At 44.7% G+C, this 27730-nt stretch overlaps 1 long non-coding RNA gene across 1 annotated transcript; it reads right to left on the minus strand.

Annotated features, from left to right (window-relative positions):
• Positions 1-570: 570 nt before the first annotated feature.
• Positions 571-27282, minus strand: LOC141148213 (uncharacterized). Its single transcript, XR_012245184.1, has 4 exons — positions 26985-27282; positions 23115-23167; positions 15413-15536; positions 571-3181 (listed from the first exon to the last, which is right to left on the minus strand). It is a non-coding gene; the product is annotated as an uncharacterized lncRNA (long non-coding RNA).
• Between the last annotated feature and the right edge of the window lie 448 nt (positions 27283-27730).

The raw sequence follows: 27730 nt of genomic DNA on the forward strand, positions 1-27730 counted from the left end.
GCCGATTTGTAAGTATGGGGTCCCTTACGGTGTCCCCTATGGTTTTAAAGATACTACTCATTGCTAAAGTTAGATATTCTAAAACTGATGTTTTACTCTATAAACATGTTTTATGTGCATCCGCTCCTGAGGAAGTGAGCGGTCACTCATGAAACGCATCAAGTTTTTAAGATGCCCTATTCCAACCATGTATTGACATTTGAAACTTTTTATTCATGTACCGTACATTGGAACTACTATTAATTGACTTGGTATTTTTGTATCTGCATTTGATCTAATATGACGACAATTGTATCTACTTTTGAATAAATCCATTAATTATGTTTAATTTGTTTTCAGTGGCCATGTGTGGTACACCTCATTTAACTATTTGCCGTTCGACCATTTCAGACACTTCACTTCTACACACAAGAATCTACTTTTTTTTGCTAGAAAATTACTTAGGACGCCCAAATAGAAAAAAATTGTGGGAGTTGCACTTCTTTATGTCACGGTATTTGCGCAGTGGTTTTTCAAAATTCAAAGTTAATAAAAAAAAAAAATGAATAAAAAACACACACCACACTAAAATTCTGGTCTGGTGACCCATTCTGAATCATTTATTACTACATTCTGAAGTGGAAGAGGAGTTTTTGCTCACAATTCAGTCTATATACCAGTGGTGGCTAGTGCTCAAAATTTTTGGTGGGGGCGCAAACAAACTGAAAAAAAAAAAAAATCATAAATTGCAGCCTCACTGTGCCCAAACGCAGCCACCGTGCCCATCACACACAACCTCATTTTCCCCTTAAATGCAGCCTCACTGTGCCCAAATAGTGCCACTTTGCCCCATAAAATGCTGCCACTGTGCCAAACACTGCCACTGTGCTCCATTAAAAATTCTACTGCCACTGTGCCCATCAAAAAAGCACTATGATTGTGCCCAAATGCAGCCAATGTACCCAACACTGCCACTGTGCCCATCAAACACTGTTACTGTGCCCCCCCACCCGCTGTCTGCCTGGCACCTACCCTGTCTCGGTGGTGGGTCAGTCATGCGGGTGACAGCGATGAGCGGTGGGACCTTGCAGGGGGGGGGTCAGACAGCGGCTCCTGTGTCCTCCGTGTACCTCTCCCCTCCTCCTGATGGGCGTCCAATCGTAGCGCTTGTTCTTTCAGCCAATCAGGTGATGGGTAACAGACCCGCGCACCTGATTGGCGGAGAGGCGGTTCTGTGTTAGGAAAGCCGATCTATATTTTTGAAGCCTATTAGAGCCTATGGCTCTAATCAGGTACTTTAATAAACACACCCATGCCGCTGGAATTCAGGCACCCGGCGTCCTAAAAGGGTGTCAGATGACTGAATAGGGGGTGGCTGCCATGGATAGATTCATGCAATGCATGAATCTATCCATCAGTCAGAGGGGGGTGGCTGGAGAGAGGCCCCAAAAGGATTTGCCCCTTCCTGACCAGGCCATTTTTTTTGCGATACAGTACTCAATTTAACTAACAATTTTGCGGTCGTGCAACATTGTACCCAAACAAAATTGATGTCCTTTTTTCCCCACAAATAGAGCTTTCTTTTGGTGGCATATGATCACCTCTGCAATTTTCTTTTTTGCGCTATGAAAAAAAAAGCGCAACAATTTTGAAAAAAAAAAAAAACCCACACACACAATATTTTGTACTTTTTGCTATAATAAATATCCCTTTTTTTAATATTAATTTTCTCCTCAGTTTAGGCTGATATGTATTCTACATATTTTTAGTGGGAAGGAAAAAAAAACTAAAAAAGGGAAAAAAAACAAAAAAAACGCAAGCAGCATATATTAATTAGTTTGCGCAAAAGTTATAGTTTCTACAAAATAGGGGATAGAGTTATGGCATTTTTACTAGTAAATCAGAGGTAAAAATAGCCACCGATTACTGAATAAATGTCATTGGCAGGGAAGGGGTTAACACTAGGAGGCGATCAAGGTGTTACCTGTGCTCCCTAGGTGTGTTCTAACTGTGGGGGGGGGGGGTGCAACTAACTAGGGGAGGAGACCGATCGGTGTTCCTACTTAGTAGGAGCACGCAATCTGTCTCCTCTACCCTGAGAGAACTGGGATTTGTACGTTTACACACAGACAGATCCCGGTTCTCGCTCTGTCAAGTATAACTGCGGCGGCTGGTCCGGAAGTGGTTAATGGATGCACCGCCACCGCTATATACAAAATGCATATTGTAAAACCATCAAACAAAATGGATGTTCTCATGCTTAAAACAATACGTGATTTTTTTTTTTTTTGTCAGTTCCCCTTTTTTGTTTATTTAAAGTATAAATAAAGGCAAAACTTTCTTAAGCTTTGGATAGAGTGGAGAGGGATTAGACAGTGTGTCAAGTTTTGTTGCGGTCTGTGTCCCCATTAAGGAGATTTAACCTCTCTATATGTCCTGTTTATCATCTTTGAAAGTAAAAGAAAATCCCAAAGTTTGGATTGTCTCCAGAAATTTAAATAATGGGAAGTTCTGGTGACCTGGCTATGGGACAGGAAGTGAAGGGAAATCTCCACAATGGGACACAAATAGGAAAAAAAAAAGAAAATCTCACAGGGGTTATAACCCTCCCTTACTCTATCCAAAATGGAAAAAAAAAAAAAAGGATGATTTGCCTTTAGTTCTTATGTGCATCATGTCCAGCTGACTGTTGGCAGCTCCTGTTGCATTGGCACAGATATGGCGTCTTGTTTAATGCTCACTGACTCTCTCATAAGTAATGGTTCGTTTGGGGAGGTGGACCGTCTGTTGGTACAGCATGTAATTGCACGTAGGCAAAGTCTTATGCAAACATAAATAATAAGCATGAGAAAAAGATAAACAACAATGCAAACACTTATTTTCAGAAACCATGTTGCCAAATCATCAAAATTGTCCAATCCCTTAAAGGGGTTCCAGCCATCTTTATGAATATTCCTCATCTTATTTTGTAATTCTTTTCGCCTATCAAGACTTTCATTAATCGTATCATAATAATCAGGTATCATGTTATCAAAATCTTCTTGCATTGACTGGCTTGAATTCATGTAGTCTTTCCTTCAAACTTTTTCACGAATCCGGACGTCAGAAGTACCAAAATGTGGCCCGCCGAATTTTGATTCCAATGGCTTTCTAACGTGTCTCTTGACAACCACCCAATCACCTGGTTTGATCCTGTGAAAACCTAAATCAGAATATGCATTGGGAAAAAAAGAGTTGTACTTAGTTTAATATTCTTTGGAAATATTGAACATATTTTTTAGTAAATTTCAGTAAGAAGCCTTTAACTGTTGGGAGAAATATAGCCCTGTTTTGGGTTCCTAGAAAGACAGCCCATTCGGTTGAGGGGAAGACCTTGCAGATTATAGGCTTCTACCCATCCTTTTCCTGTATCCGCTTTCATTTTTGCACATGTTTTTTAAAAATTTAATGAAGTCACTCAACCTTACCACTTCTTTATGGGTGATAAGGAGTGTGACGAGAGGGCCCGTGGAACCCAGAATCCCTTGGAAAAGTTGGGAAACCCTTGTTTCAGCTCCCCATGCACCTCCTATGTCTAAGTCACCCTGTGTCCATTAGGGGCACAGGCAGACTGAGAAAATATGGCTTGGATTACTTTAAATGCTACATACTATTCTTGGTTTGTTTGATTCTGAACTCAACATGTTCATTGAAAGAGCTGATCACATTGGCCTCTGTACATTGTAGGAGACAGTCCGACTCCTACTTGAGCTTGTTCTATTGTGAGAAGGTGTCCTGTGTTTATACTTATGATAATGTATAATCAATCTACTGTGTGAAGCTCGGTGACAACAAGTCTGACCTGTAGTGAAATCCTGATTAATCACAACAGTGGCCAGATGGGCACAGAGTCACATCGGCTGCTTTATGGGATTAGTTAATTAGCTCATATTAATTTAGGTTTCTGGTTACAGGTGGATTGTTAGAGTAATATGAGCAGGAGGGAGGAACCTCCTCTTCAACTGTTTACAACACTGTATTCTTGTTCTAACAAACAGTTCATTTTGAGCAACCAAATGAGTATTGTCTTGGCTGTGGTTGGAATATCTGATATCTATATTCAGACTGGAAGGAAGTGGTATATGAAAGCACTCAAGCGGAGTGTGGAACCTTTCGTTACAAGGATTATGGAAAGCTTGCTCTGTGTTATGTCCTTCCATCACCTCTTTCATCGCTTCTCCTGTAAAGTAGGTTCCTCTGTCACTCTCAAGAGTTTCAGGAACTATATATATCTGCAATTATTTCATTCAAATTCTCTTAGCAGTTGTTTTTGCATTAGCCTTAGCCACCGGCCAGACCTCAGACCAACCTGTGAACATATCAACATACACTAGAGTATACTCATAGGTTCCTATCTAGGCATAGGAACATAGGGGGTTATTTACGAAAGGCATATCCACTTTGAAGTGCAGTCACTGTAAATGTGAGGGGTAGATCTGAAATGAGGGAAAGCTCTGCCGATTTTATTATCCAATCATGTGCAAGCTAAAATGCTGTGTTTTTATTTTCCTTGCATGCCCCCCTCGGATCTACAGCGACTGCACTTCCAAGTGCACTTTCAGTGCAATTTCAAGTGTGCTTTGCACTTTGTAGTACAAAGTGGATTTGCCTTTCGTAAATAACCTCCATAGGCTCTTTGGAAAGGGAAAATTGGACTAGGAGTATAGGTTTGGGGAACCTATACAGGCCTCCATGTGTTCCTGAAAGGAATCTTTCCCTCTTACCTGGGCAACCCCTTCAGAAGTTATAAGGACAGCAGCCCTAACTGTGTGATCTGCTAAAATATTTGCTCTGGCGGTCATCTCACTTCCTTTCGTATACCCCTTTACTGTCGGGGCCTGGAACTAAACCACTGCCCTGTCTGGCAGCAACTCTCATTGCTGCACAATTCCCTGCCTGATTGCTTGAACAACCTTGCCTTATGTTTCATTTCTCTTGAACCCTTTGCACCTCCTATGAATTTCCTATTTAAGCCATGCCTTTGCACTTTACTAAATTATTGCGCTCTCCTCCACTAATATTTTGCTTCTTTCACTCCTGCTGCTGTCCATATCTTTGCTTCTGCTTGATCGCAGCCATTTACTGCCTTGGCTTGATCCTTGACTACACTTCCTGTTACTGACTTTGGCTTGTTCCTGACTACACCTCTGCTTGATCCCCACTAGCTAAATCTGAAACTTGACCCTGGCTTGCTCACCTCCTGGTGTGGCAATCTCGAGGACTGCGACCTGGCATTAGCACGCAACAAAACCAATATCCACTATTAGCAGCTCTGGTAAATACCAGCTACTGTTTAGATCCCTGCACCTCAGGTGAACCTGCATCATCTACCAGGATGATTTGCTTGTGCGTTTGTCCTGCTTGTTGGTGGGAATCTCTCAACTGTTATATCCACTGGTCTCCTAGCCTGACCCCGGACCGTGACATTTACCTTCAAGATGGAAACTTTTGCTGGTTTCTGAAAGTCCTCAAATAGTTGGTCTAGAAATTTTGCATGTCTCATGCCGCGTACACACGAGCGGACTTTGACCAGACTGGTCCGGCGGACAATCCGATCGTGTGTGGGCTTCATCAAACCTTCAGCTGACTTTTCCAGTCGAAAATCTGACGAACTTTAGATTTGCAACATGTTTCAAATCTTTCCGACGGACTCGAGTCTGGTCGAAAACTCCGCTCGTCTGTATGCTCCATCTCCATCTCCATCAGAGCCATGCAATCATGAGAAAAGCTCCCTTCCTTGTCAAGTATAGGAAGAAGGGTAGCCAGATTAAGGTGAACACATCATTTGACTGTGAAAGTCAATGGAGCAAAAGGCAATCTGGTACACTTCAAATCTACTGGCAGACACATCCTTGGTATTGATTTAGAATTACTGTCAGGAAGGGCATGCCAGCACCCAAGATGGCTACCGAAGAAGATGAACTGTTACCTATGCCCCTGTCAGAATGCCATTGGTGCGCACCCACCCTGTGACAGCTTTTGCCGCCCAAACAGACTATTTAAACTCAGCCAGTTTCCAAACTCAGTGCCGTCTGCTCTACAGCGTTCCCGTTGCCTTGTTAACCCGGCTTGCCTCTAACGTTCCTGCTTCCTGCCTGTACCTGACCTGCCTTGTTTGACTCTGCATCTGCCTGCTCCCTCTGCTACCTCGCTGCCAGCCCATCACAGATCCGGCCTGTATCCTGACTACGCTTCTGCCTTCGCATCTGCTCCTGACGTGCCCTCCAGTGTATGACCCGACCTGCCTGTACCTGCCTTCTCTTCTGCTTGAAGAATCCTACTGAACTACCATCCCTTCTGCATCTGTCTCGGCTTCACTGTCTGCAATCCACCTGGCACTCGTGCAACTTTGCACTCCTGCACCTCCTTTCTGCTCTACCAGGGGGCCTCAAGTCAGAGGTGTAAGAGAGGCCATCCTCTGCACATCAGGCTCTGCCATCAGGTACTTGACAATTACCTTTACTAAATCTGACACATATGGGGTTAAATCAGAGTCTAACACAATTGCGTTATTTTGTCTAGCACTAAGGTGCAGGCTGCTATGGCCCTCATACAACTGGGAGAACCTTTGATCACAGACTCTAAAGAGAGAAACATTCATCACAGGCCTCAGGTTGTCTTAATGTAGCTTGGTGAGTACACCTGCAGCATATGACAAAACAATGAAAAAAAAAAAAACTTCCTATAGTCAGCTTGGAGCTTCTAATAGAAAGGGAAAGGGTTTATTGTGGTAGCCTCATAAAGAGCAGTCATGAGTTCTGATGCATTAGGAATACAGTTTCTGCAATATCCCACTAACCCCAGGAAGCCATGTCTCTGCCATGCATTTCTGGGTTTTTTAAATCCCTATAGCATTTTACCTCGGTCTGGGGTTAGGTGATGGATTTCATGTGAAATACAGTGGCCCAGGAAAAATCACTTTCACTTGACAATATTGCAATTTATCATCTTCACTAACTCTGTTGCTACTGTTGTAAAGAAACATGAGAAAGCTTACTGTCTCTTTTCTGCATATATTCTCAATAAACAAATCACCCACGTGTTGATGTAGCACTGTAGGTAGTCAGTAGTGTATTAAGGTTTTGTGTTGCCCTAGGCCTGACTAAACCCCCCAACGTAAATATGACCCACCTCTTGCTGTTCAGTACCTGCCCTGAAATTTTCGAGTGGGGACACTAGTTCTGAGGTCGGGGGGGCAATGGATGCCCTTAATTTGCAGAGATTTCCTCTCACTTCCTGTTTGGCTATGGGGCAGGAAGTGAAGGGAAATCTCTGCAATGGGACAGGGATGGTAAAAAAATAAACTGGCAGGGGCTATAACCCTCCCTTACTCTATCCAAAATGATAATGCCTATAGTTCTACTTTAAGCACACCCTTCTGATAATTTTATGGAGAGGACTAAGAAGATATAACCATGCCAATGGTGCAGCAGAAAACATAGCACAGTAAAGAAGGTTTTTAGTCCAGGATGATAGAACAGTCAAAAGTAGAAGTGGCGGCGGCGCGCCCCCCCCAACAATTGCGGAATGCCGGCCACCCGCATACCGGAAGCAGTGCAGCCACTTTTTGGGGGTGCTAGACTAATTTGACTCTCAGCCCAGTCCACCTAATAAGACTGGCACTACACTAACAGTGTACCACAAGCCGGCGGGGACCCTTTCCGTGCTGCCCCCCTGCAAAGAGTCGGCCTTGACCAGGATACAGCATTGTGTGTAGGTGTGAGGAGGACCAGCAGTCCAATACCTGCATTTACACAGTATAATATTCAGAGGGGTTGCTCACATAATTTTAATTTGAGACTTGCTTTCCATATCATCGCCATCAAAAACGAATAGGGTCCTGACAAGTTAGACTGCCGCAGGTTGCTCTGGGGCAGAAGGGGTATCCCCTTGCTTGCTATTCACTTCATGTTGTTGCCACAACATAGAAAGTATGTTGTGCCCAAGATCTGGGCTGGACTGGGACAAAAATTTGGCCCTGGACTTCACCCAGACTGGCCCACTTTGACAGGTCTCTCCCATGCCGGCTTGCCACCCAAGCCCCCCCCCCACTAGCTATTAGCCGTTCTACATTATTTCTCTTATAGGCAGTACCAGTGGGGAAGCTAGACATTATTTCACCTGGGGCAAAGAATCAGTTTGGTGCCCCCCCCCAATGGAACAAGATTAGGCAGGAAAGTGAGGCCGCCCTCCTTCCAGATCGTATGATGAGCTTCTAAGTGTTGACTCCTGAGCATCATGTCTGTATTCAGGTGTGCTGCATAACTAGCCAGGGAGAGGAGGTGAGCACTGCGGGGGGGACAGAGGACTGGAGGGAGGCAGCGGTCCACTGTCACTGAAATCGGCCCACTGAGCCATCGGCCCACCGGGAAACTCCCTGTAGTCCCAATGGCCAGTACATGCCTGCCCAAGATGTTGGGCCAACTCCTTAAGTTTAGATTTATCCAGTTTTGCATAGGGGCCCTTTGAGTCCATTCATCCTCTCTTTGAACATTAGCCAAATTCAGCTTAGTATGGGGCTTTTAAACCTTTATGCTGTACTATATTGCACAAATCATCCTTTATGTTTTTGCATATAATCTGGCTCTTGTGAGTTTCTGGATGGATCTTCTAATGTCAAACTAGCAGTTACACAAGGTGGGGAGTCCTCCTCTACAGAATCTTCTGGCCAGGTGTAAAATGAGGGCATTACATTTTTTTTTTTAAAAAACACTTCCATCAAGTCAGTTTAATTTACTAATGTAGCTTCTGTCCCCTATGGAGCTCTTCTACATGTTCCTTCACTGCACAGTAGGGGGCGATAATCATGCACAAAGGTTTGCCATGGTTGTAAATCGAAAGTTCCTTCAGACGTTAACAGCTTAGCTGTCCCTTTTTTCACTCTACATATTTATCTAGGGGCATAGTATAGGTGGAACCATACCCGTGGTTCATAAACTCATCTTGCGTCAGGCATTTTCTGAGGGTCCCTGATTTACCTAAATGTAATGCCCATAATGACCAGCCAGTCTTTTTTCTTTTTTTTACTTATTCTCTCTAAAACAAATAGTATAGCAGATCTGAAGATTTACAAGCATAGTCTCCACTTATTCTCATGGATAGAAAGTGTTCATGACGCAGTACGCATGCACCGGACTTCCAATATGGCCGCGTAAGCCGGGGGTTCCGCTCTGCCTGAGCCAGCAAGCCGCTCTAACCCCGGATCTGGGCTAGCAGGACACCCACAGACATCGGGAATCAATCGGGGAACACCCTTGCAGCATATACATGCCAGGCAGCTGAGTCCGCCGTGACCTGGGACCGCAATTTACTCCCGATGGACACCAGGCCAAATCCAAGATGGCGACCGCGTCTCAGCCACGAGACATGCACACAGGGGGACAGGCAGAACACAGGCAAGTCATTGCTCCAGCCACATTGGCCTACACACCCCAGGCAAATCCCAACATCTCCCACAATGTGACCCCATCGCCTGCATCCACAGAATCGCTCATAGAGCGATCGATAAACAATTACATGCTATCCCCTCTGGGTAACACACCAGCACATCAAGACGCCTTGATCTCACCAGGAGGCCCAGACCCCGATATACCCCAGAATGCAGGAGACTTGTTTCTCAAACTGTCTGAGCTCCTGGAAAAGGGCCTGAAAGATACTGCCAACAAAATCACGAATGATATCCGCTCTGGTTTCCAAAACCTGGGCTCCAGGATGGAAGCGATCGAACATAACAGTGTCCGGTGCCAACCAGAAAACTGATCATATCCACCTCATCCAAGAGCAACTAGAGGTGGCCCTTAACAAGATCGACTATCTTGAAAATCGGTCGAGAAGGAACACTTTCAGAGTCAGAGGTTTCCCAGAATCCACCACTGATGTCCCCAAAGCGGTCCAAGACCTCATCAAAACCCTCATTCCGGCGATAACCCCACACCAGCTGGAGTTAGATAGAGCTCATAGGTCACTGGGTCCCCCCAGAAAAGACAGGTCACCAAGGGATGTGGTAGTGAAACCGCACTACTACAGCGTTAAAGAGTAGATTATGAAAATGTGACAACAATCCCGCATCTCCTTCCAAGGACAGGAGATCCAGATTTTTGCAGACATCTCTCCCATGACCATTCAAAGGCGCAGAGCCCTCAAACCATTGTTTCAGATACTCTTACAGAGGGAAATAAAATATTGGTGGGCTTTCCCCTTCGCTCTAAAATTTTCTTACAATGGCAAAACCCACTCCTTTGCTACCTTCCCATAGGGAGAACAAGTGCTCCTCTCCCTGAGATTCATTTCTCAAGACCCTGCAATGGACACATTTAATCTGCAAGCAGGATCCTCCAAACTCCCAACTCCTACAAGTCTGATTTCCCCCTCGTGGAAATCAAACAAAAGCAGGCGAGTGAAGGAATCCATGCCTACCTGAAGAAGGCCAAGACGCTACTATTCCATCCTACTTCCCAGGGAATAACCCTGTGCGTCAAACTTAAATGGGACCTCCTTCCTGATCGAGGAAACCCTATTGTCACCACTACACCACCCCACACATTTTTATTCACAGGAAAATACATCCATCTCACCTGCTTCAGCATATCCACTCCCCATCAATATTATGGGTCAAGGATTATCTAATTTATCAAGCAATTTACCTGAGATGAATAGTCCTAAATCCTCAAAGGGAAACATTCCGGACTTTCTTCAGCTGACTGAAAGGACGGTTTGCAGCATATCAGGATCAAGAGGGGATGGTCACAAGCAATCTTACCCATTTTAGGGGCCACGTTTGGCGAAATCTCTCAAGATTGTGACATTCCCATTCCCCTCACCTCCCCATCTATCTCCCATACCCACTCCTACTTACCCCCCCCCCCCAACAGATTGCAAAGGACTAGATGTCCTGCTGGCTTTGATCCAATGTTGAAACATTATAGTTTCTATTTTTGTTCCAGTTGATATTTACTAATTGCTTTTCTACAGTTCCAGGGTAGGCTTTAGCTGAGGAAGCAGTCATGCGCCTCCATCATGGTGTCACCATTTTCAAGTGATGGAACAGTAGCCCTACTGAAGGACTACCACTGTTTTTTTGTACGGTGACGAGGGAAGGGACCTATTCCCCCCCCCCCTCCTCGCTAGGCCAAATTACATTTTGTTTCCCCTTCTTTCTTTTCTTCCCCACTAACCTCTTCTCTCTGGTTGCCAGCTTGCAGTTGTTGCCATTCCATCAAACCACTCCAGGTCCCAGGTACAGCTCCAAGTCTTGTTTAAGATTGCTCCGTCTTCCTCAAGGAGGGGTAAGTGACATATACATTGAGACACTTCTTTTCTCCAGTGGTCATGCCTAATAATATGCTCCCCCCTCTCCTCAGAATAGTCTCCCATAATGTGCAGGGTCTCAATTCAACAGTTTAAGAGAAGAAAAGTCTTTCAGTCATACCATTCCCAGAAAATGGCAGTGGTTCTGCTACAGGAGACCCATTTTCCAATACGATACACCCCATCTTTTCTACATGCTCACTACCCCCAATTCTTTTTGGCAATTGCCGAAGACAAGACGAAGGGGGTAGCGATCATGTTTGCAAGACCATGTAAGTTTAAAGCCCTTCAGGTCCACAAGGACCCTGAGGGTAGGTTTATTCTGGTGAAGAGATTGATAGAAGGTCATTTATATTCATTCATCTCTTATTACACTCCCAAGAAAGGACAGGGGAAATTTTTTCAATCCATGTTCCAAACCCTAGGTCCTTTTTTGGAAGGGACGGTGATATATCGCGTTCGACCAAAGCCTTGATAAATCTAAACCACCTTCAGCACAACTCACACTCCCACGAAAATCAGTTCCAAAATAGCGAAATTAATTTACCAACAATGTCTTGCAGATATCTGGCGAGAACTTAACCCAACCACCAGGGACTACACACATTTCTCAAACCCTCACCAATCCTATTCAAGAATTGATCACATTTTTATTTCCTCAATACATATCCCAGCAGCAATCAAAGCCTACATTAAAGGACATGGCATTATCGGACCATTCTATGGTTATACTCACATTTCAGGGACACCTCACCAGACCTCCTCTCCCTCAATGGAGACTCAAGGAATATATTCTTAAGGACCCAATTCAGGTTATAGAACTAGACAAAGCATTGAAAGAATATTTCCTCCTGAGCGACATAGAAGGAATCTTGGCTGAGACATTATGGGCGGCCCACAAAGCTACGATCTGTGGCAAGCTAATCCAAATAGCCTCACAAATGAAAAAAAAAAAAAAAGAGCCTCGGATGTAAAGAAGCTAGAAAGAGACTTCTATGCTTTATGCAAACAGCACAAAAAAGACCCGACAAAAGGTCCAAATCGCTCAACTAGATGCTGCACGAATAGCGTTAAACCTGGTGCTCACAGTCAAGGCCGAGAATTCCCTACGTTGGAGTGGAGCAAGATTTTATCAGCAAAAAGATAAAATGAGCACGATGTTAGCTACAAAGCGCTCTCCCAAAATCCATACATTCACACTCCCAGGAAGACAGGGCCCAGACCAGGTAAGGAGGGCAATAGACATTATTTCAATCCTTCAATCTGGATGGGATGGAGGACCCCCCCAGGAGGGTTTCCTCTTATTGTTAGACATGCAGAAGGCCTTTGATTCGCTCTCCTGGCCTTACCTGTTTGCAGCTTTTAAATGTTGGGGATTCGGTGAAAACTTTATGGGGCTGCTGAGATCCCTCTACTCTGATCCTGAAGCGGGGGTCAGACTACAGGGATACTACTCCAACCCCATCAAAATTGCCAGAGGAACTAAACTGTTCGTTGTCCCCTCTAATCTTCGCTTTAGTGATTGAAATTGTTGCCATAACGATTAGATCAGATCCAAACATCAAGGGTGTAAAGTGCAGACAAACTTCCCACAAATGCGCACTTTTAGCAGATGATGTCCTTCTTTTTGTCACCTCCAACATAAACAAGCTCCTCGATTCCTTTGGAAATATATCAGGCCTACAGGTTAACATGATCAAATCCCAAGCAATGAATATTTCGCTTCACCCAACAGTGGTCAAACAGCTAAAACCTGCATTTAAATTTAAATGGAGCGAATCATCAATCCGTTACTTAGGGATAAATCTCACCCCTAAGATAGAACACCTGTATCCAGCAAACTTTCACCCCATGTATCGTAAATTGGAAAATGACCTCCAGATTTGGTCGTCACACAACATATCATGGTTAGGTTAAAATCACTCTATCAAAATGACTCTTCTCCCTAGACTCCTCTACCTGTTTAGAGCTCTCCCGATAACAATTAAAAAAGATCTTAAGACTTTTCAGGGGAGGATAATAAAATTAATCTGGGGGAAAAAAGGATACAGATTAGCCAGATGCATCCTTTATAGCCCAAAAACACGGGGAGGATTAGGTCTTCCTGATCTCCATAAATACTACCAAGCTGCTAGACTTGCCCAACTCTCGACGGTCTACTTCAGAGGAGAGAAACCCAACTGGATTAGTATAGAAAGACAGGCGGTCCAAAACATACACCCTAGACTTCTTACTGTGATCTCCCTGTAAATCCAGACCCCCAATATTATCCCCCACGCTATCAAATTCCATTAAGTTATGGGATGACATGATAGAGCTACCCTCTCTGACATCAGATACACGTCTACCAACTCATTTTCCACAACCCCCTATTCAAGCCAGGTACACATATCAAATCATTCCAATGGCGGCTAAATAAAGGGATGTATCGTATTGGACACTACTTCTCCACCTCCGGACCGATCTCGTTGAAACATTGTGTTGAAAATTTAGAACTTCCAGACTCAGAAAAATTTTGATACTTACAGATCTCGCACTTTGTACACTCTATATGGAAAAACATACCCAATCCCCCAGAACTCACACATTATGGAGCGTTGGTGTGGGCAGGCAGTGGAGCAGCGGTGGGGTATATCCATAATATACATGTCTCTTTCAGAACCCACCTCCAAATTTCCATACATGGAAGCATGAGAAATCGACTTGCAAGAAACCTGGGACCTGGAGGATTGGCATAAAATGGGATCGAGAGCTTCTAAAGGTATTGTGAATATTTCTCTGATAGAAGCAAACCTGAAAGTATTTACAAGATGGTACCTGGTACCCGCTAGATTAGCATTAATGTTTCCCTCCTCATCACCATTATACTTTAGAGACGGTCAAGCACAGGGATCCATGGTCCACATTTGGTGGGAGTGTCCGAGAATCAGAGGATTCTGGAACAAAATGTTTAATCTTATCAGGAGAATCACAGACCTCTCCATCCCGAAATCCCCCCAAACAGCGCTACTAAATGGCCACATCCCCAAGATCCCTAAACATTCTCGTAAATTTATTTCATTCATGCTAATGGGTGCAAAAATTGCTATTGCCAAGGCCTGGAAACAACCAACGGTCTCGCTCTCGGCTGCCAAGAGGAAGATCTCTTGGATCATATTCCAAAAAAAAAAAAAAAAAATGGTCAGTACGTTAACGGATTCAGCAAAATCATTTGAGGCTATTTGGGAACCCTGGGCTAGGCACATAGGTATCTCCCTTATACCTGGAGTTAGTGTTAAATGAACAAGCACTCAAGTTCGAGTAATGGCAACCCCCCCCTATACTCTCTCTTGTTTCTTCTCTCTCCCCTTTTTCTTCTCTTCTACTATTATTTTAAGGCCTAAGTGAGTCTGTATTTGTACTCCAGCAATCGTTAATTAGAGTACGCGTACATACCAACATCATATTCGCAGGAACTCTCAAACATTAGTTATAGTCTTTCAGTGTACATCCTGCTTCACATGAGATTTCAACAGAAACGAACAGGTGATTCACCTTTGGACGCTCTCGCTCCTTGGGAAATGACGGTTATTCCCAGGAGGTGAGCCGCCGTGTCCTGGTCCCGAAAGAGCACATATTCTAACTCCATGACTCGGAGAGGTGTCAGGCCCGACGACCAAACTTTTTATATGTACCGCTGTTCAGCTGAACCTCGGGAAGAATCCGTAATACTTTGTTGAGTGAGATCATATATTATGATGTATATATCTATTTTTCATAGGCTCTGTCTCAAAGTTAAATGATTGCCTTACATTGTACTGCACTGCTTTTCAATACAAATTTAATCAAAAAAAAAAAAAAAAAAAAGTTTTTATGACAATAGACAAAACATTTGTGCAAGAGACCCTCCTCGTTTCTTTTTCTGTGGGTTTTTTTCTGATCCTACCATGTGCCTCTGACCCAGGCAGCCCCAAAGCGTCAGAGTAGGGAACTGCAGAGGTCTATCCCTGTTCACAATCGATCCAGTCCATGAAGGGGACACAAACACATTCACATACGCAATACCCAACCAGAAAGGTCCATGAATGGATCTTTAAGGGCAGCTTACCTATCCAGCTTTTAGTGGTCTGCGTTCCAGATGGTCTCAATCAAGGCGTGATTCTTTCTGGAGACTGTGTCCACCTCTGGCTTCTGACTCAATAAAATTGTTGTGGATATTTCTGGTTGATACACTAAAAATAAAAAAAAAATTATTTAATTGTATAGAACAAATATAACAGGAGACGACAACAAAACAGAGAGACAGAGAGACAGATTTGCACAGCAATTTTTCCAGCTCTTTAGTGAATTTTAATGAGAAAAAAAAAAACCACAACACACAATATTTCACCACTAGCCGACCAGCTTATGCAGATATACTGCGGCAGGTCAGCTCTCCTGCATGAATCGCCGTATCTGTACGGCAGCTTGCGCAGTTGCGAGCAGAGTGCTCTCGATGTCTGCCGGCGACCTGTGATCACCTAATACAGAGGCAGAATGGGGATCTGCCTTTGTAAACAAGGCAAATCCCCGTTCTGACATGGGAAATGTGAGAGATCTTCTGTTCCCAGTCATGTCTGTCAAATCCCTGGTAGCCCCCCACCCCCTACAGTTAGAAGGGAACACAGTTAACCCCTCGATTGCCCATACACTGATCAATGTAAAAAAAATGTATGTATGAGAGATAGATAGAGAGATATATATATATATATATATATATATATATATATATATATATATATATATATATATATATATATATATATATATATATATATATATATATATATATATATATAATATATAATATATATATATATATATATATATATATATATATATATATATCTATCTATCTATCTATCTATATCTATATCTATATATATTTGACCTAAACTGATGAATAAATGTGTTTTTTTTTTTTATATTTTTTGGATATGCATTATAGCAAAAAAATAAATAAAAAATAAAATAAAAATAAATAAAGATAATAATTTTCAAAATTGTCCCTTTGTGTTTATAGCGCAACAAATAAAAACCGCAGGAGGTGATCGACTACCACCAAAAGAAAGCTCCATTTGTGGAAAAAAGAAAGGAAGTCAATTTTGTTTAGGTACAACATCGCACGACCGCACAACTGTCAAAGTGACGCAGTGCCATATGGCAAAAAAAAAAAATGGCATGGTTATGTATGGGGCAAATCCTACCAGGGCTGAAGTGGTTAAAGCCTTTTTATTGGGCAAGCTATAAGGGCACTTTCACACGGAGGAATCGTCTGTAAAGCGTCGCTAGTATTAACGGCGCTTTACCGTTGTTTTAGCGGTGGTTTTCAGCCGCTAGCAGGGTGCATTTAACCCCCACTAGCAGCTGAAGGGTTAAAAGCTCCCCCAATGCGTCGCTGCCAAGGCGCAGCCCATTGATATCAATGGGCAGGGGCGCTTTAGGAGCGGTGTATACACCGCTCCTAAAAGCCGCCCCAAAGATGCTGCTTGCAGCCTTTTTTTTTTTTTTTTAACCTCCAGCCAGCGCAGTGACCCAATGTGAAAGCACTCCGCTTTTACACTGGAGTGACAGGAGAGGCGTTTTACAGGCACTATTTATAGTGCCTCAGTGTGAAAGAAACCTTAAAGATGATGTTAAACCGAGTAGATAGATATCAAACATGTTGCGCTTTAAAATTGCACATGCTCTTGGAATGGAGCCAAACTACGGTACTTTAAACTCTCCAGAGGACACGCTTTAAAAAATTTTAAGGTTACAAAAAGGAGGTCTAGCACTAGAATTATTGCTCTCGCTCTAAGGCCCCTTTCACACTGGGGCGGTGCAGGCGTCGGCGGTAAAACTGCGCTATCTCTAGCGCCGCTTTACTGTCCTTTTAGCGGTGGTATTCGGCCACTAGCGGGGGGGGGTAAAGCCGAGAAAGGATTAAAACCACCGCAAAGCGCTGCTGCAGCGGCGCTTTGCCAGCGGTATAGCCGCGCTGCCCCATTGATTTCAATGGGCAGGAGCGGTATACACACCGCTCCAAAGATGCTGCTAGCAGGACTTTTTTTAGCGTCCTGCTAGCGCACCGCTCCAGTGTGAAAGCCCCTCTAGGCTTTCACACTGGAGTGTGAGCAGCGGCTCTTTCAGGGCGCTTTGCAGGCGCCATTTTTAGCGCTGTAGTGCCTGCAAAGTGCCTCAGTGTGAAAGGGGTCCAACGTCTGCGACAATACCTCACGTGTGGTGTGAACGCCGTTGACATGGGGACGTGACCTATGAATGCATTTAATTCTACGCATGAGGCGACAGGGATGTTTTATTTTTATAAATTATAATTAGTTTTTACGCTCTTTATTTAATTTTTTTTTTAATCACTTTAATTTATCTCACAAAAAATGTAAACATCCCTTGTGATAGAAATAAGGCGTTAAAGGTCCTCTTTATGTAGACATCTGTGGTCTATAAGAGAGATCAGAAGGGAAAAAAAAAAAGGGAAATATAAAACAAAAAGCATTGCTCTCTGCTTTCCTGAAAAAAAATGGTAGTGTTTGCATCTGTCAGAGCCGGAAGTGATGATTCTCTCACACACACACACAAACACACACACACACACACACACACACACACACACACACACACACACACACACAAACACACACACACACACACACAAACACACAAACACGTATAATCCACTTTTTATAGACAAGTATTTTGTATGGACACTTTTTTCACAATAAACACTGTATTTTTTTGTTTTATGGAACTTTTTTTATTAGCCATCCAGGATCACAAATGTTACATTGAGCACTCATACGATTTAACACTAATAAATGTTTGTGTGATTTGTAATTTAATGAGATAGGACATGTTAGCAGTAGTGTATTTAGGTTTTGTGCTGCCCTAGGCCTGACTAAACTCGTGTACTCTCCCACCATTTAAATATGACCCACCCCCTCCTGTCAAGGCCACACCCCTTGCTGTTTTAGACCTGCCCTGAAATTTTCGAGTGGGGACACTAGTTCTGAGGGTCGGGGGGGGGGTGATGAATTCCTTTAATTTGCATAGATTTCCTCTCACTTCTTGTTTGGCTATGGGGCAGGAAGTAAAAATCTCTGCAATAGGACAAGGATGGTAAAAAAGAAACTGACAGGGGTCATCCTCCCTTACTCTATCCAAAATGAAATGTAGCGCCCTGCTCCTGAAGAGCAGGCACTATTCTTTTCAAATTTAAGTTAGTTGAAGCTACAGTTTGGCTCAGCTTATTATTACCTAAAGTTACTGCTTTCTGTACCAGTTTGGCTTTACCATGCGAATTTCCATCTGACCATGGGTGGTGCTGTTACCATTGGTGGATGTTGTAAATACAGTCTGGTTGGACATACTGAATACTCTTTGCCTAGAATGGAGCCAAACTACGATACTAGAGTTCAGTGGGAGTGGTTCATCCGCCGTGCATTCTGGGGAGCAGACACCATTTTTTAGGGGTTGTTCACGCTTCCTGACCTCATGGTCCTCCTGGCCTGGGGGAATTGCTGCTGCCTAAAATCCTGCCTTGGGGGTCGGCTGACCCAAGGCCCAGCTACTAGAAGAAGGCCAAAAGTTTTAGTGGCCTATTGGTCCATAGGATGGTCTCTTTGCTGTCTGGCCTGCGGGAAGAAGCAAGGGACTGTAGCAACCAGGGGAGGACTCTTCAGGAGAGGACCGAGCATAAGGCTGGTATCTGGGAAGAGCCTGGGAACTCAGTCGGAGACGCATCTGGGATCAAGCACAGCAATTAATTTATTCAAGATTGTCAGGTCTGTGACAGAGACCGTGCCCGAGCATCGCATCGGCTGCTGGGTTGGTGAGAGAGACCTATCCGGTGGTTGCTAAATCCAGCTGTGGAGCTGCTGCTCGCTGGATATAGGAATCTCTAACCGCAAAATTCAAGGTACCTGAATCCCTTTTAACCTCTACCCTGCTATTGCATATTTTGTTTCTTCAATAAAACTTGGAAAAAGGATTAAGTGTTGGAGCCAGTGTCTTCCATTGAATATCTACTATGGGACCCCTATGATGAACACTGAGGATGGTAACGGTAAGCCCAAATCTATTCAGCAGCTCCTTCGGGGGTTAGTGCTTCAAGGAATAAAGAGGTGTTGCCTATATTTCTACTTTAAGCACAAATTTCTGATAATTTTATAGAGGACTAGGAAGATATAACCATACCAATAGTGTAGCAGAAAACATTTTGGTTTGGAAGGTTTGTGGTCCAGGATGATAGGACAGTCAAAATTAGAAGCGGCGCCCCCCCGCCCCACAGTTGCGGAATGCCGGCCGCCCGCATGCCGGAAGCCCAGTCAGACTAATTTGCCTCTCAGCCCAGTCCGCCCCATAAGACTGGCGCTACACCAACAGTGTAGCGCAAGCCGGCAGGGACACTGTCCGTGCTTCCCTAGGCCTGGGCCTTCTCGGGCCTAGGCCAGGATACAGCGTTGCGCGTTATACTGGCCTAGGCCAACAAGTTTATTTTACTTTTCCAGCTTTAAAACACAACCACTTATTAGATTTAGGAAGCGCCTCTTTACCTCCCCTTTCCTTGTATCTTGCTCACCAGCTCCATTCTATGGAGCTTTGGGGGGTAGCCTAGGCAGCAGCCACACCTGTTTTACCATAGCACGGAAAACAACAACTTATTTCAGCTTCTGGCCTCCCAGGATCATAGAGATGGCCGGAGACCATCCTGTCCACAGCCAGCTCTATGGTAACCTGGTGACACTGCTGGGTTAGGTCTTGGGCTCCCTGGTCACATGAAAGAGCCCAGAGAGGCACCGTCGAGTGATGGGAGGGGAGGGGGGGACAGGGCTGCTGTTAGAAATCACGGGGCCCCATACAGCCTACCTGACAGGGGCCCCCCCCGCCAAAAAGTGACTGGAGGTCATAGATTTAGCCATACCTCCCAAGATTTTGAGATGGGAATGAGGGACACCTACTAACAAACGTATTTAGACATAGGACACGCCCCCTGCCACACCCCCTTAAGGGAGAACTAACCAAAAAAATAAAAAAAGTTAAATTAAATCTACAAGGACTTTTTTTACTGCTATTCCTGCTGTATTAAAATTTACAAATGCAGCAATTTAGAATTTGGATGAAATGTTTAGCGCTAGGAAATAATCTTTATCTTTCAAAAAGTGCATTTTATACACAACTATATAGATCAGACCAAAATGAGGGACAAATGAGGAGGAATGAGGGACAGAGGGACATTACTCCAAATCAGGGACAGTTGGGAGTTATGGATTTATCAGTCCTTTTCTCTGTAGCCCCTGCTGCACAGATGAATGAATAGGAAACACTCTGAGGCTTCCTGCTCATTCACAAACTGAAGCAAAGTAAACACTGTTATGATCTAACACAGTTTACTATGCTTCAGTGATGAATGGACATAGCAGTGATTGGTACTGATCGCTTACTGTGTTCATTCAGGAAAAGAAGGGGTTAGTAAATTACATATTTACCAGCTCCTTCCCCTGCTCTCCATCCTGAAACATTCCCTTGTGTACCCCAAGCAGCTACCAGCAGGAGAGGAGAGGAGGGAAGCTGACAGCACTGTGGAGTAAAGGGGTCCATGGGGGCGGGGGTAGCAGATGGAAGGTGCTCATGTGCTATAACCAATCCCTCTGCAGTGCAGCCGGAGGGAGGGAATGGAGGAGAAGCTGGAAGCACTGCAGGGGGAGGCAGAAGTGGATCGGTATCTGCAATAGGGCTGTACAGCTGGCCCTCCTGTTTAGTAGGTGACCAGGCCACCCTTTTGAACTGATGGGGCCCAGGCCTAGTATATAGTTGCCAACATTGCAAAAATGTTTATAGGGACACTTTTTTGTCTGTAGGTGGAGTCTTGCTATAATTAGGGGGCGGGGCATTCATTTGAAGGTGGGGCGCAGCGAGGAAATAAAAATGTGGTGCGCGATGGGCATGGTTCTGATGAAAATTTGGGCGTGGCTAGAATCTGAGCTGAATGAGGGAGAGAGAAAAGAAAGAAATAGGGAGGGAAGGAGAGAGAAGGAAAGAAAGAGGGATGGAGGGACAGCAGGCCCAGATCCTACACCACAATAGAAATGTGTATTTCAGAAAGTTTAACAATCAGCAGATAAAGATACTCCAAACACCTGGCGTTAGCACTTCAATCATCCCGGCACCATGCTTGAACTCGCCATAAAGCAGAATCAGTGGGAGCTCTGGAGAGTGTCATTTGACACGTCGTCTGCCACCAAATGCCATCAGGCACCCCCAGCAGAGTCCCTCCTTACACCAGGCGCCCCCCAGCAGAGTCCCTCCTTACACCAGGCGCCCCCCAGCAGAGTCCCTCCTTACACCAGGCGCCCCCCAGCAGAGTCCCTCCTTACTCCAGGCGCCCCCCAGCAGAGTCCCTCCTTACACCAGGCGCCCCCCAGCAGAGTCCCTCCTTACACCAGGCGCCCCCCAGCAGAGTCCCTCCTTACACCAGGCGCCCCCCAGCAGAGTCCCTCCTTACACCAGGCGCCCCCCAGCAGAGTCCCTCCTTACTCCAGGCACCCCCCAGCAGAGTCCCTCCTTACACCAGGCGCCCCCCAGCAGAGTCCCTCCTTACACCAGGCGCCCCCCAGCAGAGTCCCACCTTACACCAGGTGCCCCCCAGCAGGGTCCCACCTTACACCAGGCGCCCCAAGCTCAGCACACACTCTACACCCAGCACAGTACATACTCTTTAATCAACACATAATCTACACCAGGCACAATCTGTCCACCCATCACAGTACACACGCTACATCCAGTACAATCTGTATACCCATCACATAAACACACTATTACACCCAGCACAACACACACTCTGCACCTGGCACAATCTGTATACACATACTTTATAGTGTCATTCTTCTCCAGGCTGATTTCCTCTGCAGTGTCTTGTATGCAAGTTTTGTACAACACCCATGTGCCACATTTCTCAATCTCTCCACACACATATACAGCTGTGATCAGAAACCCTCACCCACTATTGTGCTCTGTGTAGGCTGTGTGCACACAGACAGCGCAAGAATATTCAGAATTACACAAAACTTCCTACACAGTCTGCCGCCACCACCACCACCATCATCATACATGAGACCACAAAGATAGCTGGTCTTCAGTAAAATTGCAGCTGGAGACATTTTACCAGTGACCTCTATCATTGGTAGCGGCGGGAAAACAGCGATTTCCCGGGAAACTAAGACTGGTAAACAAATCTAAATTTGGGACAGTTGGCAACTATGCTAGTACAAAAGGGCTGGCTGTACTGCCTCATCGGGGGGGCGGACATCCTCTCCTGCTGCCTGTAAAATACAGCTGCTGAAATACTGTATTTCATAGTATGAAAAAACATGTGCATAATTCTAGTTATTCTCAGACTAAGTACCAAATATACACCAGCATTAGCTCTGAGCCCAACATACAGCCAGTATTACTATGCTTTTTTTTTTTTTTTTTTTTAATCTTTTATTATTTTTTTCCCAACTAAAAGGCAAGAGTTTTTTTTTTTTTAAGGGTATTAGAACCCCTGTCCTTTTTTAATCACTATATGTCCCTGTTGAGGAGATTCTGCCCTCTCTATTTGTCCTGTTTACCATGACCATTGTATAACAGATGTACTATCCTTCCCATACTGCCTGACCAACCCCCTACTCCAACCCCCACACCATTTCCCATTAATAGAGACCACACCAAGTTGGAGTACATTTTGGCCGTGGCAGCCTCTTTAATAACCAAAAAATTTAAATTAACATTACCATAAAAAACATCTGATAGTCGCGTTGGTCTTTGCAGGCACTCCGCATACCATCTGTTTAATAAAATAAATAGAAAAGATTTGCGCTCAGTAAAAAAAAAAAAACAGTGAGATATGAATATTAAAGTGATAATAAAAATACGTGAGAAGAGTCCTGCAACTAGACACAATAACCCCGATATGAGGGCACAAATATGGATATAGATAGAACAGTGCAGCGCTGGACAAATATTATATGAGTGAAATGTGTTAAACGAGTGAAAAATTCCAATTAAAATGAACAACAATAAATAAGTTGTAACAACTGATAAATATTAATTAACCAATATAAGTGCTCATAAGGCCCCTTTCACACGAGGCGGACTCTGCTTCCACGGAGCCTGCCTCGGTCCGCCAGCTCAGCGGGAGATCTCTCCGTTGATCTCCGCTGGGCCGGCGGATGACAGGTCCCTCTCTGCTCACTGAGTGGGGAGGGGCTTGTCAGGCGCCGCTGCCGCCTATGGAGGGATCGGATGAAAACGGACAGCATGTCCGTTTTCATCAGATCTCACCCGATCCGATAGCGATGGATCTGGACGTAGGGCCATCCGTCTGCTTTTTGCGGATCGGACCGGGTCGAATGTCAGCGGACATGTCTCCGCTGACATCCGATGCTCCATAGGCTGACATGGAGCGCCGTTCAGGTCCGCCATCAAAACTGACAGGTGGACTCGAACGGTCCTGATCGTGTGAAAGGGGCCTAAATGACATATTAAAGTGCAAACAGTGAACAATATTCAATGTATTGGGTGAAAAATAAAAAATAAAACTAAAGTCCATAAACAAAGGTGTTCCGATGTATATTCTGGACCACTATTCCACCGCTGGTGCTGCCCACCACCTTGTGATAGAGAAAGGGAGGCTTACCAGACAGCCTGCAACCGCCCCTTACTCAGGGGGGTCAAAACAGGCTCAGCAGAAATGTGTAGACCACAAGGGATATCCCACAGGGAGCTCTGCATATGTTCCTCCACCTTCCTTCCAGAACGGTTAGTCAGCAACACCAGGGAATGTTGTAAGGGATGCAATCCCAGGGGTACTTCCTCTCCTCCGGAGCTCCTCGGTGACAACAAAACTCACTTCCAGGTTCTGTTTCTGGACATGTTTTTGGCTGCCCGGAGTTTGGGCCTATCCCGGGTACATCTGGCTGTAGGCTGTCTGAGGGCCTATCCAGAAACAAGAGAGCAGTGTAGGGTTGGGATTGCGGGTTGCAGTCCAACCAGAAGTGACGGTTCTGCCGGGCAAAGAACCTGTCGTGGTCAGAGGTAGAGGGGAAGCTGTCACCACTAAGGGACCAACCACCTTATTACCAGGGACCACAGTGAGTAGCTGAAGCAAGTACCGGAGCAGTATTCTCACCAACCAGGGACAGTGAAGAATCAGAAAACTTCAGCAGGTGCCAAGCCCATAGTTGCCAACATTGAAAAAAAAAAAACTTTTTTGGCTGTAAGCAGAGTCTTATTATAATTAGGGGGCGGGGCATGCGTTTGTAGGTGTGGCTTAAGGGGAAAGTAAAAATGCGGCGCACGAAGTGGCGGAAGATGGGCATGGTTGACACAAAATAGTGGGCGTGGCTCAAAGGGGGTGTGGTTAGAGTCTGAGGGAGAGAGGGAGACAGAGAGACAGAGACAGAGACACACAGACAGAGACACAGACACAGACACAGAGAGGAGACAGAGGAGACAGACAGAGACAGAGACAGACAGAGACACCAGATCCTACACAACAATGGAAATATGTGTATTCTAGAAATTTTAACAACCAGCAGATAAAGATACTCCAAACACCTGGTGTTAGCACTTCAATCATCCCGGCACCATGGTTGTTATGGTGTCAGGATGATTGAAGTGCATTATTTCTATTATTACATTGTAATATAAAATGAAATCATTCAACTCACCATAATGCTGAATCAGTGGGATCCCTGAGAGTGTCACCTGCCACGTCGCCTGCCCCCAGCGGAGCCCCCCCCTACATCAGGTGTCCCCAGAGGAGCCCCCCCTTACCCTCAGGTGTCCTAGTAGGAGGGGGTATACAAAATAATGTCTCCCGCCGTGTAGTTACAATAGAACCCCCTTTCCATAACAGACCGGCAGCAGGGCGGGGGGGTAGCCGGAGCAGGGCACAGGGTGGGCGGCGATGCAGGAGCTTCGTCTAGCCACCCAGCTGTTCCTGGTCTAATTAAAAATGGCAGCCGGCGGAGACAATGTCTCCACCGGCCGTGGAACGCTAGCGGCGGCGGCAAAAATTCGTGAAAAACTGGGATTTCTCTGGACATTTCCCGGGAAACAATAAAAATCGGGAAAAGAGTCCAAATCCCGGGAATGTCCCGGGAAATCCGGGACAGTTGGCACGTATGCAAGCCAGGGACCCAGCCAGTGGGGTGAGGTTTGGAGTCATCCCACGGAGTATCTGAGTGCCAAGCCAGAGACCGAGCAGGGAAGCGGGGGTGATGCTTGAGGAGGATACTAAGAAGTACTAAGTAAGAAGCTTGGAAGAGCTTACGGGAGTCAGTGGCAGTGAATCACAAAGTCTAGGGAGAGAGATTGGGAGCTCAGTGGGCTGAGAATTTACAAGAAGTGACTGTATAGGAGTATAGGAGTTTGTTACAGCTTGTTAGGAACGGTTCTAAGACAGTTGCCATAGGAGACAGCATTCCTACACATGCAGATGTGGGGGTCTTGCTGGATGCCTTTCCCTGCATGGCTGTCTACCTGTAGAAGTCTGAGTCTGCCAATTGACATTGCAACTACCTAAGGGTGTCCTGGCCCTAACCCTCTCTCACCAAAAGTTCTGTTCAAGAGAAAAATAACCACAGAATTTGAATTGGTCGATCAATTTTCGACCCATTTGAATTCCAAATTGTTCTGAAAATTTGGAATTTGTTAAAAAAATAATAATAATAAATAAAATAAAATATACAAATGAAATTAAACAATTTTTTGCATCCTGCGCAAGTTGCATCTATATGATGCAGGTGCGACTTTTGAGGTCTATGGACCTCAAGTCATATGAAAGTCGGACCAAAGTAGTGCAGGAACTACTTTGAAGTCGCTCAGATATGAACAGTACTCATAGGGAAACATGGAGTGCAACTTGTCATGTGATTGTGGGGTCCAAAGTCACGCACGTGTTTTGTCTTGAAGATAAATCCTTCTGCACATACAGCAATATAAAAAAAAAACAATAGGTTCATGATATGCCACATGTAAAATCACACACACACACACACACACACACTTGAATGCCTTATTAGAGCACATGCAATGGCTTGTTGGAGGCACAGCAAAAAAGTGCCAACTGAATTTTTTTTGTTTAATATTACCAACTTTGCCGTGGGATGTCACCATCCTGCACCGTGCCGTCACTCCAAGGTCCCATACACACTATTCGATTTTCTGCAGATATTTGTTCTTCAGATTTACCAAAACCCATGTAGTGTAAGGGTCGGCCTGATTGCATACATAATTAAAACTCTTAAAAGGTTTGACCTCCATATTATATGGTTTTGGTAAATGAGGACAAAAATCTGCAGAAAACTGAATAGCGTTTATGGGATCTAAGGCTGGCCATACATGTTCAAAAATTTCTTGTACAAATTTAGATTTACCGAAAACCATATAACATGGGGTCAAAACTGAACAACACTTTCAATTGTATCCAATTGGTAAATCTAAAGAAAATTTGTGATTGTTTTGGTATCACTTCAGCAGAAGGGGCTTCAGAATTGGGCAGAGCACGGTTCCAGTGCTCCATCATGACAGGATGATGTCCAGCCTTTGAGGTCTCTTACCTGTAGGATGCCACCATATTGCACTCTGTTGTCTCTCACCTGCAGTGGTCTCTTCTCCTGGGTATGTATCGTTGGGTTCTCAGTCTGGCAATCTCACACTGTTGTCACCCCTTTCAGATTCTCTCTCTTTTGATTCCACACGGTAAAGAGAGGAACATATGTTGGTACCATGTATGGTGGACACTGTCACGTCTGGATATCTCCCTGTGACCTCTTTATGCCCCAACTGCAGCCTGGACGGCACTCACTGCGTCTTCAGAAGGTGATGAAAGCATGGCAAACTCCGCAAGTAAAAAGGGGAAGTAAACTCAAGGTGGCTGAGATGTTAGGGAGGGACACACAATACCACAACACCGAAAACACATACAAATCTCCCAGCACTCAACAATCAGATGTAGGGGGCACAGCTGGAGTGGGCTTGATTTGTTAAAGCAGTGGTCATCAACTCCTATCCTCAGGGCCCACAAACAGGCCAGGTTTTATGTATTACCTTGGGGGAGATCCAGACTAGAATACTGCAATCACTGAGCAGCAAATGATATCACCTGGGATGTATTTCAGCTATTTCACCTTCACATATTGTTTCACCATTTATTCACTACTTTGATGTCAAAATGATGTTACACATAGTTACATAGTTACATAGTAGGTGAGGTTGAAAAAAGACACAAGTCCACCAAGTCCATCATACTTGGCGTATGTCCCTTTAAGGGTCATTTGGACTCACCACACATTTTGGTTTTCATTCCACCTCATGAGCTTTATGTTTATTATTTTTTCTCTTC

The sequence above is a fragment of the Aquarana catesbeiana genome, linkage group LG06, assembly GCF_042186555.1.
Source record: "Aquarana catesbeiana isolate 2022-GZ linkage group LG06, ASM4218655v1, whole genome shotgun sequence".
Taxonomy (NCBI): domain Eukaryota; kingdom Metazoa; phylum Chordata; class Amphibia; order Anura; family Ranidae; genus Aquarana; species Aquarana catesbeiana.